We start from the raw sequence: 26,170 nt of genomic DNA, 5'->3' as shown, positions 1-26,170 counted from the left end.
CTGACTATACAAACATGTCAAAGGAGAAAGCAACTCCAGTGATCTCAAAGAATCCGGATGCGATTCCAACTATTGACAGAACTGCCTCCGGCTATTTTATGAACATCGATAACTTTTCTGAGGATCACAGTGAACCAGAAATAACGCAAGCAAAAACATTTTTAAAGAAAAAATAATAGAACTCCTTCATCAACTTGAGAAAACATATCTGGTTTCTCCATGGATTGAATTTTGGGTTAGATTGGGTATACTTTTTCTCCTGCTATGGCTCATTCTTGTTTTAAGTTTGGGACAAATGACAGATGGAAAATACAGTACAATGGACACAGCAAGTAAGAACATCAACTTGCTCCTGCAACCTTACAAGTAATCTCATTGTGAGCGAAGAGACCTGTCATCAGTGAACATCACAGCCGTTCGTATACCTGGTGGTATAGCATGGGACACAACTGATTATGACATTTATGGCCCGGTGGAATTGTTGAGAATTCCACACCAGTTTAAGGTTTCATTAAGTAATTTTGTCTCAACAAGCACTTTTTCTGATGATTGGGACTTTGAAACTGTTAATAATATGATATCAGACTTAGAAATGTCAGCAAAATTTCAAAAACATGAACACTTAGAAGGTTCAAGTTATGAAGAACTGTATTGTTATAATCATTATGGTCACAATTATTTGCACAAATCTGTAAATCCTAGAAATGTTTTTACTTACAATCAATGGGAACATTGTCCAACGCCACCAAAAGGCAGTTTTAAAACATTTTATGGGAAATTTCCATGCTTTTCAGGTTTTAATGTGACAAATCCAGAAACGTTTTATTTAAAAATATAAATAAGACAGGAATTATATATATGTTGACCAATACTAAACAAATCTACTCTTCCAACTTTTATGCTCAGCTGTCTACATTAGGGTTTAACTTTTGGAAAGACAATATTGAGACAAAAACTGTCTGGGGCACAAAAGAATGGCAGGTGCAAGGTTTAGCAGCCTTGTTCAGAGCCTGCATTATTCCAGAACAAATAATATTTTTAAATGACACTGTTCAACAAACATCATGTCTTGGCCTAGCTAAGATAAAAGATTTAAACAAACCGTCCATACCTAAAGCCACAACTGACAGTAATGACACTACAGATGAGGAGGTAGACATAAAACAGATTTTACAACACAACAGAACTAATCCTGATTGGAAACAATGGTTAATCTGGCCCATGGACACGAATAACAGTCAAGATAGATTCATGAACAAAACACAAGGGTTCAAAATGAATAGGACATACCCAAGATATTCCCAGAGACAACATCCAGGGATAGTAACAACATACAGTGCAGGACAACTATGCCTTGAATGGCTACAGAAATCCACACTTCCAGAAATTAAACAACACTTGACTTTACTTAAACAAGGCGTTGACTTACGAGACTTCTTACTTGGGCCTCGTGAACACCGTCAAAAACGCTTCATATACGCCGGGAGATACGCAGCATACAATGAAGCTTGTAGCGAGCTGAACTACAGGCTTTCAAGATGGTGCTTGAAAATGCCGGTCGTGAATTCCCCACACTCATAGTATGCGATTCGTATTACTGCGTTCAATCTTACAATGAATATTTGCAGAACTGGGTTCAAAACGGTTTTAAAGACGCTAAAGGTGGCACAATTAAGCATAAATTGCTTTGGGAACAAGTAGTTCTTTTGCAAAAAGAACTATAAAAGACTCACGTGATTCATACACTGAGTCATCAGCGTGATGGCGTTCACGTCGAAGGGAATCCATTGGCTGATGAGGCCGCGAAGGCAGCTGTGCAAACGGCTTCCGTAGCTGCAATCACTCGTTCAAAAACAAAAATAGACGGTGAAACAATGCTGGCAGTCAACTCCTCAATGAAAGGAAACTATGCAGCATTACCTCTAAACTATCCACTCGGTAATACATACATAATTGATGCAAACTCAGTTCCATTTGCTCGAATCCCTGGAGTGGGGGATAGAGTAATTCCAAACAGGAACGGGAGAAGTGCTTTGGTTCACGAAGCACATATGGGAAAAAGTCTGATACAGCAGGGGATCTTAATATCTCTAACAGAATTACAGAAAAGGTACTGGCGGCCAGGAATGAGCGTCCAAGTTTACGAATTTGGAACTAACTGCGATGCCTGTCACGAGGACCATAGCTTTGAAAACCACCAGATATCTGGCAAGAGTGTAGCAAGCCCAGTTCAGACACCATTGTTAGACAGCATTAGACTATCTACATGCGGACGTCCAAATGGACTGATGCGGTCCCACACATATTAAGACAAGATTTAATTGGATGTGGCCCCAGCGCTCGGCTGACGCCCGAACTGGTATAAAAGATTTGCGAGTCTTTATCAGCACATACGCAATCGGCACGCTACATTCTGATCAGGGTCCTGCGTTAAGCTCTCGAGCTTACAAGGAGGCCATGGCCAGCTTGGGCATTGCATTGCGGTTTTCGAGTCCATTCCATCCTGAGGGAAATGCGGTAGTGGAAAGAAAAAACGTGACATAAAGCAATCTATAACAGCTAGGGTATTAGGCTTGGGTGACGGGTGGGTCAAACATCTAAATAGTGTCCAACGTAGTCTTAAGAATCTGCCGAGAAATTCTCTGGGGGGAATCACTCCATATGAATTACTATTTGGTACTAGAATGCTCATCAAGTATCTTGATTGTCAAACTTCAGTGGTGGAACAGAAACCCTTTGATATCAAAGACCGTTTGGCTGTTTTACAGGACCTAAATGAAACGAGAAGAAGTCTAAGTAACACAACACAAAGCCCATCGACCACTGAAGAAAAACCACCTGTCCCAGCAAGACCTGTCGGGATTCCAAAGGTGGGGATCTAGTCAGGGAAAAGATCGCTGTGAAGAAGGAATTTGGGCCTTTTTATAGGAGAGCAGTACCTGTCTTAGCAATCCTTGGAAAAAGATCAGTGTTACTACCGCCGCTTGCTGGAAAAAGGGAGAACAGAACAGTATCAATCGACCTGGTAAAACCACCTCATGTGGCCGATAATAAGTAGTAGGCCCAGTGGACTCCCAAGAAGTAGCAGACAACCAAATCTGGCTACTATCCAAGAGGTTCAAACTGAAAGACTTATCACATTTGATAAACCTCCAGTGAGAAAAGAAGGACTTTGCAACAAAGCCATGAAACTCGTCCCTCTTGATACCCAAATATCAGTTTGGCAAGAAACTCCAGTCTACAATGATGTAGCATCTGACTATACAAACATGTCAAAGGAGAAAGCAACTCCAGTGATCTCAAAGAATCCGGATGCGATTCCAACTATTGACAGAACTGCCTCCGGCTATTTTATGAACATCGATAACTTTTCTGAGGATCCCAGTGAACCAGAAATAACGCAAGCAAAAACATTTTTAAAGAAAAAATAATAGAACTCCTTCATCAACTTGAGAAAACATATCTGGTTTCTCCATGGATTGAATTTTGGGTTAGATTAGGTATACTTTTTCTCCTGCTATGGCTCATTCTTGTTTTAAGTTTGGGACAAATGACAGATGGAAAATACAGTACAATGGACACAGCAAGTAAGAACATCAACTTGCTCCTGCAACCTTACAAGTAATCTCATTGTGAGCGAAGAGACCTGTCATCAGTGAACATCACAGCCGTTCGTATACCTGGTGGTATAGCATGGGACACAACTGATTATGACATTTATGGCCCGGTGGAATTGTTGAGAATTCCACACCAGTTTAAGGTTTCATTAAGTAATTTTGTCTCAACAAGCACTTTTTCTGATGATTGGGACTTTGAAACTGTTAATAATATGATATCAGACTTAGAAATGTCAGCAAAATTTCAAAAACATGAACACTTAGAAGGTTCAAGTTATGAAGAACTGTATTGTTATAATCATTATGGTCACAATTATTTGCACAAATCTGTAAATCCTAGAAATCTTTTTACTTACAATCAATGGGAACATTGTCCAACGCCACCAAAAGGCAGTTTTAAAACATTTTATGGGAAATTTCCATGCTTTTCAGGTTTTAATGTGACAAATCCAGAAACGTTTTATTTAAAAATATAAATAAGACAGGAATTATATATATGTTGACCAATACTAAACAAATCTACTCTTCCAACTTTTATGCTCAGCTGTCTACATTAGGGTTTAACTTTTGGAAAGACAATATTGAGACAAAAACTGTCTGGGGCACAAAAGAATGGCAGGTGCAAGGTTTAGAAGCCTTGTTCAGAGCCTGCATTATTCCAGAACAAATAATATTTTTAAGTGACACTGTTCAACAAACATCATGTCTTGGCCTAGCTAAGATAAAAGATTTAAACAAACCGTCCATACCTAAAGCCACAACTGACAGTAATGACACTACAGATGAGGAGGTAGACGTAAAACAGATTTTACAACACAACAGAACTAATCCTGATTGGAAACAATGGTTAATCTGGCCCATGGACACGAATAACAGTCAAGATAGATTCATGAACAAAACACAAGGGTTCAAAATGAATAGGACATACCCAAGATATTCCCAGAGACAACATCCAGGGATAGTAACAACATACAGTGCAGGACAACTATGCCTTCAATGGCTACAGAAATCCACACTTCCAGAAATTAAACAACACTTGACTTTACTTAAACAAGGCGTTGACTTACGAGACTTCTTACTTGGGCCTCGTGAACACCGTCAAAAACGCTTCATATACGCCGGGAGATACGCAGCATACAATGAAGCTTGGAAAACAATGCAAATGGAAACTGCAGAAAAAAATACAAGAAATTGATTGTATTAATTTGGGAGAAAGCTCTCTCTGTCGTCCAGAAGTTATTCTTTGGACGGCATTGTATCATCTGCCATTGACATAATACAACAGGATTTGCTAATGTTACAACATGGCCAGTCCCAATTACGTTATATAATGCTGCTAGGCTGGACGTTGCAAAATCTCCGTTCAGGTTACGTGCCATGGCATCTAATCAATACCGCGTCATTGTTTACTGTGTTTAACCTTACAGATAAACAAATCTCTTTGGCATAAAGAGGAGCAGACTATACGGTGCTGAGCATTGAAAAACTGGAAAGATTACCATTAACTGTTTCTGAGAAACCTGTCATAGAATGGATAATACATGGCACCATTACAATACCAATAATGATTTTCCAATTTCAGTATTGTCTACAGCATATACCAGCAGGCCTGTATGAAAGGTTGGGTAAAGGATACATTAAGTCTACCTGGAATTTGTCATACACACACAAATGTTGGAGTGGGGGAAAGGAGGTATTTCTTAGTACAAAAATTGTAAAAATTCACTAAGCGGTACACTTTTATGTGAAGGTATTAATTTACATGGAGCCTGCGAAGGTTCTTTAAATAACCTTTCTTGCCACATGTACGGTACTCCAGCAGCAGTAATAGACCCGATTTTCAGGCAGCTTTCTAATGGCAGCTTCGTTATGCTCAATGATCACAGCTGTTGTGGCATGGTGCCAGAAAAAGCCTATCTAGTTAGTGTGTCGGCCAGGGTCCCTTGTTGTATGCAAGTATTGTATCCAAAAAGCAAGACAGACAGGGAGACGGCGTTATGGCCTTCACTGAACATCACTTCTATATAAATTGATACTTTAAGCAGAATCAAAGCCATTCTTTTGCAAAACACTGTGCCACTGAACTCGTCTAGAGAAACGTATGATCTGCAAGTTGCAAGGACTTCTGCAGAGATACATGCATTATTATCAACAAACTGCCCAGTACATTTCGCAGAAATGTTAGGTCAAATCTTAAAAATGTCCGCTACCAGTGGCATCGCACATGTATTTAAGATGATCTTTTCGGGACTGTTAGCACCATTTGAAGCAGTCCTCGGCATTTTTCCAAATTTCGTGCACTCTGTGTTCAGTGGTCTGCCTCTACTTTTGGGACACGTAGCAGGAATTCTATTTTTATTTTTCCTGCTCCGATATGGCAAGTCCAGTCACCAACGATGCTCAGACTACAATGGAACGCGCTCTCCTGGCCATGCAGTATCGTGACAGATTTACACAGATTCTTGGCATGGCTCGTTGAAGAGATCTGAATACCACTTGGTTCCTTTCATTTCTACCAATCTGGAATGATTGCATCTTACCTGTTCTACGATGCCTGCTTTGCGGAGAAGAATGCATGTTAGACATTTGTTTTACACTTCCATCAGCACAGCCAATGGATGTTGACACTTTGCTGGGTCCCGTAACGACTCATACATCGTGTTGCCCCCAACGGCTGCCAATCCTGATAACGGCATTCTATGAGATCTCAACGGTGAATCTAGCTATTGGTGAGGTAAGTGGAACAACAGGCACACAGGTACCATCCACAGCGAACATTGCTAATACGGATGACGCTGACGGCAATGCTTCACATATGTGCACATTTGATCTACTTGATGAAGTAGTTCCACTTTCAACAACTGTGGTAGACGGTTTCTTTGCCAGCTTAGATGACTTGATGTTTTTTCCCGACACCGCGAATAACTTTTGAAACTGCACACAGCGTTCCATGAACTCTGAAATTCGGCCTTGGTTTTTACAAAACAAAACCTCTAACTTGGGAATTCTATGTTTCTACAATCTACATTTGAACTTTTTTTCTTTTTCAGAAGAAAACTTTTTCCCTTCTTCTTAATGTAGAAACTATTCTCAGAGAACAAGAAATTCATTTGATTCTTCCTAAAATAAATTGTCATTATCCCATGAAAACGACAACAGTATATATATTATGCTATGGAATGGTCTCAACCTTTTTCTTTTGTAAATTTAGAGCCATTTCATAAATGTCATTTCATACTTCATTATGATAGCAATTTTAATGACAGCTATTGCTTGAAAAATGAGTGCAAGACAAATACTCATGTATATGTATAAACCATTTTGAATGTATTTTAATGTATTCGGGTGGGATTATGAACACATGCTTTGATTATTTTGTATGCTTATAGATTTGGTAATATTAGACATAATACGTGGAGTGGGTGTTGTATAGCGTTTTAGGACCCTAGTGTAATTTTCCCGATTCATGCCCTTATAGAGGTATAAAATACATAGAAATCATAACCATATTCAGACATAGCTCATGTAGTCCTAATACGGCTTGGCTACTTCCACTAGTTCCGAAAATCTACAACTATTTCTTGGAAAAACCCACCTTCAGCAGTCAGGGACTGCATGAATATTAATTTATAGAAGAACTCATGGAGTTCTTAGAGAATTAAGTCTCTAATGACGTTATTATGTCCAACCTTACGTCAAACTCGACACCTTCAAGGTATAAAAATGCCCACAGTTGTCCAAACAAACACACAGTGGTTTGGAGCAGTTCGACTATCTACTTGCCCGACGCGCTCTGCTGCAGCAAGTGCCGAAGGAAACTGATCCTCCAGCTGATGCACTAAGAGACGCTGTACTTTCTCCAGCCGAGAAATCCAGCTCCAGTGTTTCCAGGCTACCCTTGCGGGTTGCTGAGAAATCGAGTCCTGAGAGAGAGATACCAGACCGCCTACATTCTAAAACCAAGGTAAGGTGCTGATTAGACCCTTAGAGAATTCTTGGATTAGATCCTTGGCAAAGAATACTGAAACTAAGCTACACCTCACTTACTTCTTCTCTTGTACTAGACCTAGGTTAGGTACACCGGGGTAGGCGTATTTTTAGAAGCACCAGTGGAGAACTTTTATTCATTATTCATCAATGTATGTATTTCATATATTTTATGGCTTAGAAACCATATCATGCTTTTACAGTATTATTTTATAATACTCTTCGTACTGTACGCTTTGTACTTTACAACAAGTATTACGATTGCAGAAGTTCATTTCTTATGCTTGAGAAAGAAGACTGTTAAATAAATACCTTTTATTGAAAATGCCCGTCTCTCTATTTTCTCTGCACTTCTGGTGAAACGAAGCATGCACGATTGACTGAGTGAAATAACTATCTATTGTTTCCACGACTCTAGAGATACATTTCTTATTCTTGGGAAACAAAGTTGTCATGTTTTAAGCGGTTGTCAGAAACTAATCCTTTCTTGTTCATTCGAGAAAGTTTCTAGTGTCCTCTGAGCTAGCTGGCACACACACACACAAGTAAGTGTAGTATATTCGGTAGAGACCTAGTCGACTTCAGTCCTACGTCTAAACTACAGAATACACTATTCAAAAGCGCAGAGCCTATTGGGAATATAGGAACTACACTACAATTCCAAACAAAGGAAATTACATACAAGCTGAAAGATGGAAAGCAATGCCATAAGTATAGTGTCTGATGTTCAAAAACCAGTGATATACTGAGTTAGGGTCCAGTGAATTACCTCGTGACAGACAAAATCGTCTGAAAAGTCTTCTCTCGTTAACCTCAATGTCAATATCATCGTAGGTGTCCAAGGCCTAAAACAAACTGATAGTGATGAGAATCTAATGCTTGTCCTTGCATCAACCAAATGCGTAACCATCTGTACATGAAATTCACTTACCTCACCAGGCTCTATGAGAAAAGCTCCTGTAGTTAGACTAGATTTCAACACTCGGCTCCTACACCGCTCCGCCCTGTGATCACAAAAGCAAAATAACTTACTACAAACCGAGCTTGCGGTATGCACCATGTCTCACTGTTGATGGATCAAGGTTGACCACGTAAAAGCGACTTGCTTGTATTCAGCCCTCTCGAAATTAATATTAATGTACTAACTAACATGTTTCGTTATATTAATATTGCATTACATGACATTTCTAGTATCTAGTGGAAGCTCAACAATGTGCTTTTACTAACTATAATCAGCTTGTATTAAAATGGCTGCTGCTACGTGGGATTTTCTACTGCGCATGCGTATGTCACACTCACGTGACATGACGTGTTACTTTTGGTGGGAAACTTTTGCTTCTGCGCACTGTTTGTGTCCTAACGTGCAAGAAGCTTGCATCACTGTTTTGCTAAACTGTTTGTTCTGCCTAAACCTTAATGCAATAGTTTAAATAAAATAATGGGAATAGAGTAGAGATAGGTGGTTTACAGTGCATTCATTGATTCTGTGTTTCTAAAAACTGTTTCTCTTCTATTTTGCATGTATCGCATTTGGGCCTGAAATGTAATTCTGAACTCCATCTCTGGAGGAACTGCGCCTGCGCAAAGAATCCCAAGCTATTGAAGCCATGGCATTGAACCAGTTCCAGAATCAGACATGAACTGTGAAACTATGAGAAAATGACCTCCTCACCCTGCCAGAGGAAGCTGAATGAATAATTTGTTAAAACATTGTATGTTATTGTTACATTCACTGCCGGGTGGAATAAAAGTACAGGGGAAGATAAAGTCATGGGAGGGAACATCTAAATACATGATTGACAAGTTACCTCATATTAATATGGTGTGATGACCTCTCCTCGTCTTTTGACCAATACAATTGTGGGATTCCCACATTTGCAACATTGGGGGGTGGTACAATGACCTGGAAAATAGTATAACTAGGGTAGGCTTAGCTAGTTAGATTGTCTGACTTGTCCGAATAGCTGACATGTCACTGACCCAACGCACTCAATAGGTGATTGAGAGCAGAGGTGCTGGCGAAGCATTCTGTCAGAAGATTCAATAACCCAATTGGCGTTGTGGAAAGGAGTTTGATGACCCTATCGGGGTTCGACTGATAGCTGCAGAGAGGGTTTACAACGCTGGTGTTCTGAACTTTAGCTGTGGTGCCGATCTTAGCCTGTGGTGGTCCTGTCTTGATCCAATTTGGTCCGTAACCTGTCTGATTCTGGTCTGCACCTGTTCTTTCTCGCTGGCACATGCACTTTGGGATTCTTATCCTTTAACTTAGCCCGTGGCCAGAGTTGTTCTTCACACCCTTCTAGGTAACTATAAAGTGCGGGTTTGTCATTGTATTGTTTTCCCTTTTCTACCCATCCTATGTTTCAATGCTAATTTGAAAGTTCTACTTATTTTAATTTGCTTAATCATAATTTTTGTTGATTGAACATGTTTTCCAATTAATGCAGTTTTGAACATTGACATTTTAAACTATATTTAGATAAAGAACTTAAACTTTTCCTGAGTTTGTGGTTATTTACAAATGCTAATGTTATTCTACTACCTATTTTCTTGCTAACTCCCTTGATCCTTTAGGACTTTAGGTATCGCTGACTTGGATTGGTAAGTCAAATTGGTATAGGTGCAGAATGGTTAAACAATAATTGATTGAGTGTAGGTTTACCTGTTTAACATCTGTATAGATTATGGGCCCAGGTGAGTATCTCGAGCAGGTGAGCCCGCGCTCTATCACTGTTACACGTGAGATATTGTGCGCTAATAATTACACTGACTCACCTACAAAGAAATACCGGCTTTCCGTCTCCGAGCTCCAAAAAATGCTTGAATACCGCGTTTCTCGTTCAAGAGAACGCTAACGAATAGCCGGTTGAAATGGACAACGTTACTAAACAAGCACCCAAAATAACGCGAGACTGTTTGTAAAACTAGAGAAAGGACTAACCTAACCCAGCTACGAGCGCCATATTAAAATGATGCCCAAGGGACTGATATACTAGCTGATATGTAAGACAACTACACTACCCAACGAGGGTGTAAATTCACGTGAGGATAAAAGTGCTCATGTTCACAACATAAATAAAAAGTGGTTTAGACGAAAAAATAACTATTTGACTACATGAAAACAAGATCTCCACCACCGTAGATCATGTTGTATGTGAATGATTGCCATGCATAAAACATATATTAACAGTCTTTGAAGAGTACCTCATAAAAAACACTGCATTTCAACTTAGTCATTGAGACCACCTGGCGTTAAGGTCTGCAGAAATTTCGTCCACCACACTTCTCTTTGAGCCAGTAATCTAGCATTGTCAAAACCTAATAATACATAATAGTATTTCAAGAATACTTAATCCAAATTGTGCATTTGTATGTTTGTGTTCTATCCAATGTGACACAAAATGAGATTTGATACTTTTTGTGCGTATAGTGCTCTTGTGTTCAGAAATACGCACCTTGATTTTGCGTGTAGTTTTCCCAACATAAAGAAGACCGCAAGGGGATTTGATAGTGTTAATGACGTAACTGAAATAACAATCGCCATTGTAAATCACTGTGATGGGTTTCCCTGAATGTGGATAATTAATGATGTTCCCTGTGATAACATTATTGCAATTGACGCAATTGTAACATTTGCACATCCATGTGAACTGTTTTTGTTTCAATACGCTTGCCTGTGATAACATTTCCTTAATGTTTTTACTAAGTGTGTATGCAAACAGGAGTTGTTAAGAAAATAGACCGTTGAAATCCGGGTCATGTTTTAGTAATTCCTATCTTGATCTGATAATTCTTCTGATGGTGTGTGCTTTGGTTGAAAATGTACATACAAAGATATCTGAAATGGAATACCATTTCAAAGGAAAAGCTTTCACAGGTAGAATATCAAACTTAAATTTGACAAGGAGGCTCTTTGCAAGTGATAAAAATGCCCTAATCGAGAAAGCTTTCAAGCTTAGGAAAGGGCTTATGGCAAAAAAGCTGATCAATGTGATTCCCTCTCTAAATTCATTGAAGCTGATGTTCTCCATTAAATGCCAAGTATCTCTTGCATGAAGTACTTTTCATTGATTTCCCAATGGTAAGGGGAATCAGCTCATAATGACCGGACTCCCAGTTTAGTAGCCAATGATTTCACATGTTGTAACCATCTTCTGTTTAAATTGGTATCTAATTTAATCATTTTGGCTAATTCAGCTACATATGGTTCCAACATCATTTTGAGACCACAATCTCAACCGGAAGAGGAGTACCTTTAGGCCAGCAAGATGCTCAGTACTCTGTAGCCTAGAAAAGCAATTGTAGAGCTGGTGAGCTCCGAGTACAGTTTAATAGGGATTTAAGGAAAGTATTCTCCTTTGGAAGCAGAGCATTCACATTATTAGAGCCCCACATTTCTGCCCCAAGAAGAGCTGGTGATTGCACCTTGAGCTTATATATTTTGAGGGTCAGGGCACCATTCGACCTTTGAGAGCACACTAAAAGATGTTTTTTAGTGGGTATATCTTGGGGGTAAGGGGATTTTGAAAAATAAATTTACTCCACTCAGCCTCCAACATAAGGAGAAAGTGGGAAGGGGTATCTGTATTTTCTTTTCCAAAATAAACACCATCTTTGGGATTTTGTTTTTGAAAAATAAAACTTTTGGAATAGTTAGACAGTCAGCCGTCATGTTTGATGCAGCCATCCATTATACTTTTACTACATTGACGGGATATGGCATGATGGCCTTTCATACCGATGTATAGAGATCTCTGCCGGGTTGTCAGAGATCTCTAAATTTGGAAATAAAAGCAGTAAATCCTTCTGCCACCCTGTCTGTCTTTACTCTCTCCACAAGATCCTAAATCAGGTCCTCTGACTAGAGTGGCAGAGTGGACAAAAACAGTGGTTTGGAATGCTACCTGGAGGGAATGCCAGTGGCTAACTATTTGCAAGCATTTGTCCCTTCATCATTGGAGTGCCTGATTGTCGGTAGCATGCCTGCAAACCTGAGACTGGCATAGCTTTCCAAGTCTACTACTGCCTTGTCGCAGGGTTTCTGTACTCACACAGAACTGTGCACAGAGGAGTGGAACCTCGGCAAATTAGGGTGTCCCAAAACTTACCTTAGCAACCAACTCACCCCTTACCGAGCTAGCTACAGTGTCTCATTGGACATATCAAACTTCCAATGTTTAGACAAACCAGAACATGAACTTACAGTACCTCAGGGTACGTGGGACTCATGAACACTCTTTCGTTATATTATCATTACAAACCAGAACATGGAGTAAAGAAGACACATGTGCATTTGAAATGTTTATTTACTAATGCCGTCTTCTCAGGCGCAGTATCTTAGATAATACAAGTATACTTATTATCAGTAGCAAAATTATTAGCATAGTTACTAAGACATAAAAAGCGAATGGTGACAGCATGTTAACATGCTGTAATGAATAAGAGTTAACAACACTTATATCTCACCCTCCCTAACACATATATTATATTATTAGCTAAGAAGGTCTCTTTGGGTTGTTTTAGGGCGGGCCCATACCTTAGTGTCCTAGCATGAAGGAATCACATCAGCATACACCAGCTCTCTCTGCATGTGCACCGCATCAAGTGTGTTAACAAATTCTCGTGCAAAGCAATATCAATCCCGCCTCAAGCCCAAGTTGGCAAAGGCTGCACTTGTGTTATGACTATGAAGGCGTGGAGATCAGACCTCATAACAATTACTTATCGTGTTGCTCCTGAAACTTCAGCACTCTCCGTGCAGACATGGTTTATTAAACAAAACTGATATCAGAGCAATAACATATTATTCTCACATACACCACGGCAAACCACTAGGTTGAAAGCTAAGTCAACAATTAAGGGTCGTGTGCAGAAGTTGCAAGAAAGGAAAAATGGCGTTTAAATCTCAAATGTACCTATGCTAACTTAACACGATATAAGGATATATATAGGAGCTATACAACACCCCCCCATGATCCGAGAACGGACTAAATAAGATAACAGAAGTGCCATCACATGAGAGCAGAATCCAACAATAAACGAGCATGAATAAAAATTCAATTATAAAAACTAATGCTAAAAAATAGCCCACAAGTATAATGTGGCTCAAGCCAATAGGCAAGCAAAAATAAAATGTCTTGACCAAAAGTCAATAAAATCAAGGAAATGCTATCAATCAGCATGTCAATTTGAGGCAGTGTTTATGATAAGACTGTATATGAAAAGTAAGCTGCAACAGCCTCCAGGAGGAAGTCACTGTCCTCATCCGAAAACAGTTCAGCCATCCAATTTAAAAGATGAAAGGAACATACGTGATCTCCCAGCACCGGATCCTCTATAACCATCAGAGGACAGCTCGGTGGGTTTTCAAGAAAACTTCGTTCCAAGAAATTTTGCGCTGCCGACAACACATCCCAGGGACCCATTAGTCCATGTGCCACCGCCAAGGCCATAATCCTTTCGTCAGAACAAACCAACTCGTGAGCAATGATAGGACTCATCAGTTGATCAAAATCGACGTCAGAAGAAATCGGTCCGCAGAGACACAAATCAATGGCCCAAAGGAAATCACAGGTCAGGCAGCGAAATACAGGCTGGACACAGGTAAAATAGGAGAACCGAAAAGATAATCCAAACGCCGTGCTTAGAGTCGCCAACGGCAGTGTGCCATAATAATCAAGCATGCGGTTGCGAAACCGCGTCAGTAGCACTTGCGCGTGGTCTTGCACAGGAAGGGCATCCATATTTAAAAAGGCAGAAAACCACCAAAGCGCCAGCCGCTAATGCAAGGAAAAACGGGAATCCTCCAAACAAGGATGAAAAAATAGAATGGAAGAAGGAAGGGATGACTCCAAAAATCTTCTCAAAGGAAGTCACGAGTCCACTGCTAACAACTTTAAAAAAATGTGCTAGGCCCGTTGTGGAGGATGCGTTAAAGATAGAACGAACCATGGCTCCGAAATGCAAAGGCAAATCAGTATTTAAAAGAGCCTGAACCTCCGTACGGGTGTTAGCAATGTGAAGCACGAAAGTTTCACGGGCCGAGCTCAAGGCCACCTCTTTCTGGGACAATAGAGCTCTTATTCTAGCCATGCCGCTGAATTCTGCTCCCAAGGTCGGTATCTGTGGCCAAATGGAAGACTCCCTATGTTCACGTGTGGGAGGATAAAGAACATTTCTGCAGCAAATAACTCGCTCACTTACTGTTACTATGAAAGCTATACCTTTAATTAACCCACAACAGTTTTCATTATTGAGCATTAAATAACTACCATTCTCTAACAATTTAAACGTGGGGATGATAGCAGGAACTGGCGTGCCCTGTAAAACGCAAGCCATATTCGGTCGGTCCTTGTTACATGAACCGTGTAACTGTATGTGTCTGCACATTAAAGAATGATCTGGCGTCTCAGTACACTCATCCCCTGTTAGATAAACTTCCTGTTCATCCTTGAAACATCTGTATGTGTATGGGAGTGACCAGACCTCATGAAGAAAACCGCTACCTAAGGGTTCAAAACGACCTATTGGCACATATTTCATACAATTTGAAAACTTATATAAAGCAAAAGGCAGTGTTATTAAACCGTGGATAAGCCACGTAGCAGCAGTGGCTTCTGCCACAGAAAAAGGTAAAGATTCCAACCTTTCAATATGTAGCATAGAAAAGGAAGCATCACGCATTGAAAGCAAGCGTTATTTGTCTGTCAAATTAAACGGTGCAAATAAAGAGGAAACGTTCATGTATCCCCAGGGAACTTTACCCATTTTCAGAGTCTGAAGTGTCCATGCAAACTGCATGATTGACCGTAATTGATTTTGACCATGGTATAACACTGACACTTCATCATGCACAATATCAACAACAGACGACACAATATTATCTAATGTGTAAATTCTAGAGGAAAGCACGTTAATGCTATTGTCAACAACTGCAAGCACTTTCTCAAGATTCGCCTGATCAATAGCCCTAAGGCGTGAAGCAGCCTCAATCTGTGACAGTTTCCAAATTTCATTGTAAACCCCATATAACCACCTTTTCGACCTGCCACTAGCTGGGCCTTTAATGAAATCATTCAAATCCACGTCTGCATTCAGTTTGGAAAGGTGATACTTAACCGCAGGTAAAGTTGAATGTTTCAGCCAATCTTGACACAACTTGCCCACAGAGTAAGAGGAGACAGTATGACTCAAATCAAACCGGGGATCAGATCTAACAGTCTTAAAACCGTCAGTTATATTTAAAAATCTTTTTTGGCAAGAATCAGCACTACGGTGCCAAAGCAGCCAACCCTTAGGATTCATACTGGGAATGTTAAAGGAGGAATTAAGAAGCAGAGCCTGTATATCTTTAATGGACAATTGAGTAAAATTACTCCAATCCTCATATTCCTCCAACTCCGGGAAAGACGGGGTGTTTAACCTTTTAGATGTAGCCAATCCAAAGCATGTGGTCTGGGAAATGGTTTCATTTAAAAACAACATATGATTCGGGATGAGACATGCACGGTGCAAAGCCTCAGTGCCTCGTACCTGCCAGGACCTTGAACCCCAAACCGATTTCAGGTCTATTGTTTCCTTCCATAACTCATAGCCCCCAGTAACTAATTGATCTAGGAAGGCCTTCGAATACAACAATTTTGTATCGGTAAGTCTAACCTTGGACAGTGGCTGTTTGTGAAATTTAAAATAAAAGGACTCGGGATTGGACTGATTAAAGTCAGTGAAATAAGTATACTTTTTAAGAAACGTTTCTGAACTCCCTTGTGTAGGTGCCGGGCAATGTTCCCACTGAGTAAAATTAACAGCATCCCTTCGGGAAGATGTTTTGTGTAAGAAGTGATTGCCATAATGTTGGTAACAGAACAATTCACCATAATTAGCAGATTCTAAATATAAATCCTCAGCATCAAAAGCAGCATAGTATTTCAAATCAGAAAACAAACTTTCCACAGCATTAACATCCCAATCATCAGACCGAATGTTTTGTTTCACCACATCCCCCATATTCACTCTTAGTACATTAGGAACATTAACGACTTCCGTTGGGCCATGAATCTGAAAACGAACTGCATCCCACGCGATTCCATCCAGAACAGGCCATGCTGTGATGTTAACCAAAGTCAAGTCTCTTTTTAATCTGTGTGTAGAATGTGAAGAGGAAAGTGGGGCCAAAGTTCCATTTAAATGAGTAATGCAAGTTCTCTCCTCGACATAGTGTCCATTCATAATTCGAAAAAAATAAAACACAAAACCAATTGACATAAAAAGGTAAACCGAAAAAAGGACCAGCCAAATGTATGTCCAAGGAGGTATCAAAAAATGTTTTTTAAACAGGCTAGCATATACTGCAATTTGAGAGGGTTTTTTCGAGGCAAGGGAAGCAGAGTCAAATGAAAATTTGGATTCCGTGGCTAAACGAGCTTGCAGGTCAGGCATGGACAAATCAGTGGGGTATGTATAGTCCAACTCATCAACGTTAGTTCCGGGTAAATTATTTAATAATGGACTGGAAACAGCAGGTAATTCGATGGCCACTTCAGGTTCAATATTAGAAGCAGTGGGCATAACTGAATTTCTCACAATGGAAGGACAGGAAACAGCCGGTGTCATGCTAAGAAGAATCGGCCACTCTGTGTATCTTGACATTGTCAATTGAAATAAACCTGTTTTCCTTACGACCAGGAAGTGGTGGTAAAATGACTGTTCTTGTGCCCTTCACTCCAAGGACGGGAACCGGAGCTCGATAGGAAGGACCAAATTCTTTCTTGTTATCGATCTTCTCTCGAACCAGTTCGCCAACTTGAGGTAACCAGCCAGCTACCGGGATCTGCAACGCATCATCCGACGTGGAGGGCAAATGTTCCTTTGCAAGACTGTCTCTGGTCTTTTGTAGATTCTGTAAAACATTGCAATGTTCATCTGCGTCAAAGCAAGTGGCGCGAACCACCAAGTCTAGACCGTCAAGGTCAGGGACGTACATCTTGATGCCAAAGAGCATCTCGTATGGGGTCCGCCCACCCAGAGACCTTCTAGGGAGATTATTAAGAGCACGCTGCACGCCATAGAGGTGAGCCAGCCAGTTTCTGCCAGTGCCTATAACTCGGGCTGTCAAAGATTGCTTTAAATCACGGTTCATTCGTTCAACTACACTATTACCCTCAGGTCTGTAGGGTGACGAAAACTTGACTTGGACCCCCATCGAAGTCATGGCATCCTTATACGCCTTAGAGGCGAAAGCCGGACCCTGATCCGAATGGAAGGTACCACAGGCAAAAATCCCTATAAAGATACGCAAATCTCTAATGACAGTCCGTGAATCAGCGCTGCGATGTGGCCATACCCACACAAAGCGTGTGCATGAGTCAACTGCTACTAAGATGTACTTATATGCAGTATCAGATGAAAAAGGACCGCAGTGATCTAAATAAACACAGCCTAGCGGTTTATTAGAAATGTACAACTGAGTCTGTGGCGGACGCGTAGCAGTGGAAGGTTTAATCTGCTGGCATATGTCACACAGAAGGACATAATCACGCGTCTGTTTGTACAGTCCCCGCCACCAGAAACGTAGTTGTAATTGAGTTACAGTGGCCGAGACGCCCGCATGCGCAGACGCCACACCTTCATGAGCCGCTGTAATCAAGTCTGCTCTGCGATCCGAGTTGGGAATCAGCCGTTCCCCAACATCAGGAATTGTCACAAAAGGAACCTTTTCGGGACTTAAGTGGTATTTATACTTCGAAGGGAATCCCGCAGGATGTTTACTTCCCTTCTCAGAGGCAGCAATCGCTGCCAAGATGTCGCTATCAATCTTGGTTTTAGACCTAGTAACTGCTGCAACTAAGTATGTAGATACTGCTGATTTCGCTGCTTCATCAGCAAGCGAGTTGCCAACAGCGTGAACTCCTACGCGCTGATGACCGAGAGTATGAATAACAAAAACGAGTGGCAACTTAGCCTTAAGCTCTGCCACTCGAACCCAGATCATTTTATGTTTTATTGTGCTACCCTTGGAATCATGAAAATCATTTTGAATCCAAAAGAACAAGTTTTCATTGTAAGACTGAACACAGTAGTAAGAATCACTTACAATCAGAGTTGTAACACTTGGATCAGCGTACTCTAACGCTAGTAATAGAGCACGAAGCTCTGCCAATTGTGCGGTGCAATCGCCCAGGGGCATCGTGTGCACCTCCCTGGAAATGAACTCATCATTCAACATAGCAACGACCACAATGGCGCATGCGGAAACGTAGGCATGTTTAGAGCCATGCGCAACCTGCGCCGACCCATCAGTGTAAATGATGCAATGGAAGTCCTCCAAAGGTCGCATAGCCAGAGGAGCAGGATGAACGAATTCATACTGCAAGTACTCTTGCGACCGTAAGGAGGCGTCAAAAATAAACATGACATCCGTGGATGACAATGACGCAGCCCACTGAATCCACCGAGGGTGCAAAGCTTTTGAATTTGGTACACTGGCTTTCGTGACTGCCTCCAAATGAGGACAGGGTGTTACCACTAGCATGCGTTTCCCCTGAGACAGTGCTCGTTCCTTAAGAATTGCCATCTGTACAGCAGTTAAAACCTTTTCCACTGTGGGAAACCGCAACTCAGCCGAAGTGTACAAGTGCGACTTGTAAGCAATAGGTACTGTGTCACCTTCATTAAAAGTGAGGTATGTGAAACCCACCGTCCCAGGAATTATTCTTATTACTAGGTTGGTGTGGTTATCACGAGTCAGTAAATATTTAGAAGCGAGCAGATCAGCCTGCAAGGATTGCAAAATGGCTGAATGCCCAGGCAGCCAGCATGATTTTGAGAAAGTTGGTTGTATCAAAGCATACAACGGCTTGATACGCTGGGCATATTCCGGAATGTAAGTTCTGCCGAAATTCAAAAAACCCAGCAAAGACTGTAATTTTTTCAGTGTTGTAGGAGCGCGCAATTGTGCGCATTTCTCCAAGAAGTGAGGAGCCAAACCTCTACCTTCATTGTTCAGCTCATAGCCGAGGAACAACACCGTGTGTTCTGCAATGTGCGATTTTGCAAAATTAAATTTGTAACCCATATCAGCAAAGGTACAAATTATGGAATTCACTCGACACAGATGCATCCAAATCTCGTCGTCTGTGAGATAAATATCATCTACATAAGAACATGCATCTGGATCGATTCCCTCCAACAGAGTGACTATTCTGGAGGTGAAGACTCCAGGACTATTTTTGTAGCCCATTGGGAGTCGCCGGAAGCGTTTTTGCACCCCAGCGGACGTAAAACTTGTCCACTGGGAGCTAAAGTCATCCAGTCTGTGGGCATAAAAACCATTGGAAATGTCAAGCGTTGTCTTGAAGCGCTTACGCACTAGACTATCCACTAGGGCAGAGCCGTGAGTATTCTGTACTGCACAGTTACGGCAATTCGAGTTCAAATGCCGGTAATCCAATACCAAACGATATGATCCGTCAGGTTTGGTCACAGTAAAAAGGGGATTATTCATTGGTGACACACACGTTTCAATAACTCCCTGATATTCCAATTGTTCAAGGATTTCTGCGACGGCTGCTTTAGCTTCACGCCGTATGGGATATTGAGGCTGAGGCTGCGGCTCAGACCGCAAAGGAATTTCGTGGCAAGGGGACAATTTGTCCCAACCACATTGGTTGCGGTAGAGAGCCGGTGCAAGAGCCCGAGCCCACTCTTCTGCAAAATGCTGCGCATGCTCAGTCGAGACAGTGTGCGCGAAACTGGGAAGGATTACCTCCTCCCCTCGCGGCGCTGCGAGCACAAAAGGTGGGGGCCAGTCAGCCTCGGAAAGCAAAATGTCGTACGTAGACGAAAGGTTCTCCCAAAACACCCCTCTGACAGTACGCTGTATGTCACCTTCAATCAACAGGACAATTTCAAAAAGTCTTTCAGGGGGAGCTAATCTCGTATCGGCGGTTTCTATTACAACAAACACTTCAGTCGCTGTCACCCTCAGTAGTGGACGGAGCGCCTCTCTGACTATGGTAATCTCCGCCGCGCTGTCCAGCAAGGTCAGAGCCCACGTCAGATTCCGAAGCCGCGTTCTCACTATCTGTGGCATATCTATGCGCTGTTAAGGCTGCGACTTTCTTTTTCGCAAACTGCGGACGCTTAGGCGTAGAATCCTCCTGCTTCACTGCGCCGTCCGTATGGCGGGACTGACCACGTCCTTGTTGGCCACCACGTCCACGTCCACCCCCTCCTCCTCCACCGGTCTTCGGGGCCGATGTTTCCTGAAAGGAACGAGGAGAGCGTTGATCAGAACCCTGAAATCGATCAGGTGATTTAATCATCGCGCGATCGCGCAAATCATAAACTTTTTCTGTCGGCGCAGGTGCTTGTACTGCAGGAAAAGAATCCTGAGTCTGTGTATTCTTCTTCCCCTGTGTCTGTTTCTTAGGCCAATTTTGTTTTTTGGACTTGGGCTGGACATCTGTCACTGCAGATTGTCCCTGAGGTTGTTTTTTCTCCTTTACTGGAAAATATTTCAGACCTCTACTTGTGCGGCCAATTGTCTTATAAGCGGCCACCACAATCTTTGCTAACTGGCGGGGTTTGTCGGCATCGGGCAGAGCAGCCAAAGCATTCGACACCTGAAAGTTAACTGCATCTCCTTTAACATTGGAGAGAATGAGATCACTTACAATCTCAAAAGAACCACACAGGCGCATACCCAATTCAACCGCTGCCTCTGGACCGTGTTTTTCCCCAGCTTTCACAGTCAACAAGTTCAGGAGTTATATCCTTCGGTAGAGTAATCGTTAACATTCTATGTTTATCAGCAGGAGTAGAATTCGGAAAAACCGCCTCAAGTTGATCAAACTTCTCTGCTAGCCAGAATGGGAAGTCATCGTTGTCAACTGGACGCGCACCAAAAACCGAATTAACCATCACTGGATTGAGACGCATTCCGCCTCGATCCACGGGAGCGGCCGCACCCCCCTGGGGACCACCAGGAAGATGTCGACCGATGTATTGCACTAAAGCACGAATCACGGAAATGGAAACAACATGTAGCCTGCGAATTTCTGCTAGGGTACAAGCCCCGTGATTCGGGTGCGGGGTAAAGCCACCCAACGCAGGCCAATTCGTACCTGGAATTGAGAGCGGACCTAACCTCGCTGCGGACAAAGAGTGGGGGAGGGCGCCATCAAACCAAACTCGATGCTGCCAATGATCAATAGGTATTTCCAATGCCCTGTACGGCGTATACTCAGCCGGGACATCCGAGGCGGTGTAGGAGTGGAACAAACCAGAATTAGCGTCCACAGCCGGAAACGTAACCCAAGAGTAAAACAACTCGTAAGGAAACGCCGGATCTGCACATACCACGAAAATCACAGCCATCCCATCTACTGGGACCTGGTACGTCTGAAGATGGTTGCGAACTGCTACGCGACTATGCTGCGCAATAGCCACCGCCGCCATGACAACACTGGAAACAAGAAAACACAAAGAATACTTTGTAGCACAACTGGGTAGTAATTCAAAGAAACCGTTTAAGAAAGAATCAAGCTTGAATAAAGACCTATTTCAAAAAATAGGTAGGTTTCACCGACACCCCGTTTTCCGGAAACGGATGTGAAGGGGTTAAGGCATGAACGATAAACTACTCGAGTGTCATGATATAAGACCACCGAAAACGTTGGGCGCCATGTCGCAGGGTTTCTGTACTCACACAGAACTGTGCACAGAGGAGTGGAACCTCGGCAAATTAGGGTGTCCCAAAACTTACCTTAGCAACCAACTCACCCCTTACCGAGCTAGCTACAGTGTCTCATTGGACATATCAAACTTCCAATGTTTAGACAAACCAGAACATGAACTTACAGTACCTCAGGGTACGTGGGACTCATGAACACTCTTTCGTTATATTATCATTACAAACCAGAACATGGAGTAAAGAAGACACATGTGCATTTGAAATGTTTATTTACTAATGCCGTCTTCTCAGGCGCAGTATCTTAGATAATACAAGTATACTTATTATCAGTAGCAAAATTATCAGCATAGTTACTAAGACATAAAAAGCGAATGGTGACAGCATGTTAACATGCTGTAATGAATAAGAGTTAACAACACTTATATCTCACCCTCCCTAACACATATATTATATTATTAGCTAAGAAGGTCTCTTTGGGTTGGTTTAGGGCGGGCCCATACCTTAGTGTCCTAGCATGAAGGAATCACATCAGCATACACCAGCTCTCTCTGCATGTGCACCGCATCAAGTGTGTTAACAAATTCTCGTGCAAAGCAATATCAATCCCGCCTCAAGCCCAAGTTGGCAAAGGCTGCACTTGTGTTATGACTATGAAGGCGTGGAGATCAGACCTCATAACAATTACTTATCGTGTTGCTCCTGAAACTTCAGCACTCTCCGTGCAGACATGGTTTATTAAACAAAACTGATATCAGAGCAATAACATATTATTCTCACATACACCACGGCAAACCACTAGGTTGAAAGCTAAGTCAACAATTAAGGGTCGTGTGCAGAAGTTGCAAGAAAGGAAAAATGGCGTTTAAATCTCAAATGTACCTATGCTAACTTAACACGATATAAGGATATATATAGGAGCTATACAACAGCCTATGTGTGTGAGTTCTCAAAAGTAGTAAATTTGCATCTATTTAAGGTGTACTTCCAAAGGTGCAGATTTGCTATTTTTCTGGTAATCGGGTGACTAGGGGGCATATTTTCAATGACATGCGCAACACAGATCAGAGAGCAAACTTGCAACATTGTGCTGTGTTGCATGGCCTGAAAAGAGCACAGATGTGCCATATCTTCAGAGAAGTGGCACAGTTCTGTGCTCTCCATGCAGTGGCAAACTTTGGGCTGTTTTGTGCCAATGCAGGCACCCTTGCGCCATAGTGCAAGGTTGTCTATGTCATGGTCAAGATAGTTTTTGTGCAGAAATGAGTCAATAAAGATACTTCTCCGTGTTACGCTGCAATCCCATGTGTAGTACTCTTTTTAAATATGGGCTCACATTAAAATCCATAGGTGGATGCATGAGCACAACCATGCACCACTCATAAAACACCTACCTAACACAAATTACAACTTTGGAATGTTGGGCGATCTATTGAAAACAATGGAGTACTCTGGGCTTCTAAGGGCCGATAGAAAGTGGGAGCTCCAACATTGCAAGGTTTGTTCACAGCTGTTGCTGTAAACAAAAAGGCCATGTGGAGCCCCAAAGGATTTCAATCCCCTCTGGCACCATGAGGCCTTTCTTTTACAAATTAGAACATTTTGCCCTGCAGGGTCAGACTGTTCAAATAGCCTTAGAGCCCTCTGTAGCGGGCTCTGGTGGCCATTAAAGGCCTACCCGCTTGTTAAAGATAACGCTGGAGCAGGCCTTTAATGGTTGGTAGAGTCTGCCACGGCGGGCTCTAAGGCTATTATAAAACATGGCAAGGGAATTTGCTGCCTTGTGTTTCCTTTTCTTACAAAGGAATGTAAATCAATATTTGTGTGGCTTTTTAAATACCAAATATGATTTTGTGTCAGGGTTGTCCTAAAAAAGGGGCACAACCCCAAAGCAAAATCTTTTTTAATCTAGGTCTAAATATATATAAGTTCCTGATCCGAAAAATGAACAAGTTAAAATTTCATAGTAAAATCATGATGACAAAAAAAAAGACACAGACCCAACTCAGGGCCCCAGATTCAACTGCCAAGCCAATAATGCATTTTTTATGAGGTATTACTCCATAAACCCTCCCATGAAGCTGCACCCCTGCCAGTATAATGTTCAATATTTTCTTCCCCTACATTTTTGTAAATTTTTTTCTTCTGATAAATGTTTTATTTTTCTCCCTATATAAAACAACGAGTACATAAAGAAGATTTAGAGAATCCTGGAGGCCCCAAAAATGTATACATGTATTGGTAATAAATTAAGTGTATTCACAAACAAAATGTTCCGCAGCCAACATTGGCAAGATTGCTGGCATTCCTTGATGAAAATGTTCTCTCTGGCTCTACACCATGTTTAAGTTGCATCACAAGCAATCTGGGAATATTTTCAAATAATTATAGTGTTTTTGAATGCTTTTTGTCAAGGGTTATGAAAATGATATCTACAGACTTGAGGTGTGCTGTGGGTATTTGCATCTGTTTTGGAGTGTCATATCTTATTATCTATATGTAAAATCTGAGCATGTAAAGCAATGCGATCAAGTCATTTATTTTTGGCATTTTTAAATACGCCACTACCAGAAAATTTGATGATGTTTCATTGGACAACACGTGTTGTGCAACCTTGATCTAATATGCACTTTCTGTTTATGTACCCCCATTAAATTCCTTATATTGATGCATTCAATGTTTGAGTGCACTTTTTTCATTTATAAACATATGTTTCATTTAGAATTGTTTGTACATGTACAGCATGTAGAATTTGCTTTACAATGATTGGTGGGCGCCAAGGAAGGAAGCCCTTCTAGGGGCTTTCATACTAGCTCTCCGACAGGCTTTTTAAGTCAGAAAGCCTGGCATGGAAAGCCTGCCGGAGAATAAGTATTACAAAACATGGGTGGGTCTGCACACCATCTCAATCAAACTAATGTAGTGTGTAAATATGATTTGTATTATATTTGCGTGCAATGCTGTGGGAGAGGGTACCTGTCTCCTGGGTATAACTTGAAATATGAGTCCAGGGAAACCCGGGACTGAGCTATGCACAGCTTCAATGGCACTCTGGCCTAAACAAGATAAACGTGATAAACAACCCTTACACAAGTCGTGAACATAAATTTTACTTCAATATTTTCACAAAGATTATCAAAAATCATAATATGATGAATCATGAATTTAAAGTTGCAAAATCATATATTTCAGATACATTTCATAATGTCAAAAAATAAAGACAATTCTATTTTCGAACAGAACATCCATTAAACAACCCAATGCATTTCGGGTTCACTCTGAACCCTTCATCAGGGGTGTAAATATTCCAAATAGCAAAAATCAGTTCAATTCCAAAATCTTCGGAGTCAGTCAGGTAGCGAAACTACAAAAGATACATTTGGTTGCCTTAGTTATAACAATCATGGAATATTATACAAGTTATAATCAGCAATCACCAAGTGGCTGTGGGTATTTACATTCTGAAAAACGACACCTCCACAGAAGAAAACCAACAGTGAAATAGTCATGGAGAAAAATAATAAAGTCAAGAACACCAAAATACCCCTGAACCATGTGTGGTAAGAAGTCTGTTTTAAACAGATTCAAAGAAGTCAGAACAGAGGGCCGGAGAATAAGTATTGTAATCACAAGGGCAGAAAGGCCGCCCTTTGGGATAACAGGCTGGCTTTTGACTGGCAAACGGGCTCCTTGAGCCCATCAAAAGTCAGCCAGAATGACTTGCCGGTTTAGTTTCTGACCGCCAGTATTGTAATGCGGTGGTCAGAAATTAAACCAAGATGTGGCCAAAAACACTCTGGCCAACGGTTGGAGCCTTTCCGGGCCGCATCGTAATCGTCCCCTCTGTGTTTGCTCCCATTTTGCGGCAGTTTTA

This window comes from Lissotriton helveticus, chromosome 7, assembly GCF_964261635.1.
Source record: "Lissotriton helveticus chromosome 7, aLisHel1.1, whole genome shotgun sequence".
In the NCBI taxonomy this organism is placed as follows: domain Eukaryota; kingdom Metazoa; phylum Chordata; class Amphibia; order Caudata; family Salamandridae; genus Lissotriton; species Lissotriton helveticus.
Note: the sequence above shows the minus strand (reverse complement) of the source record.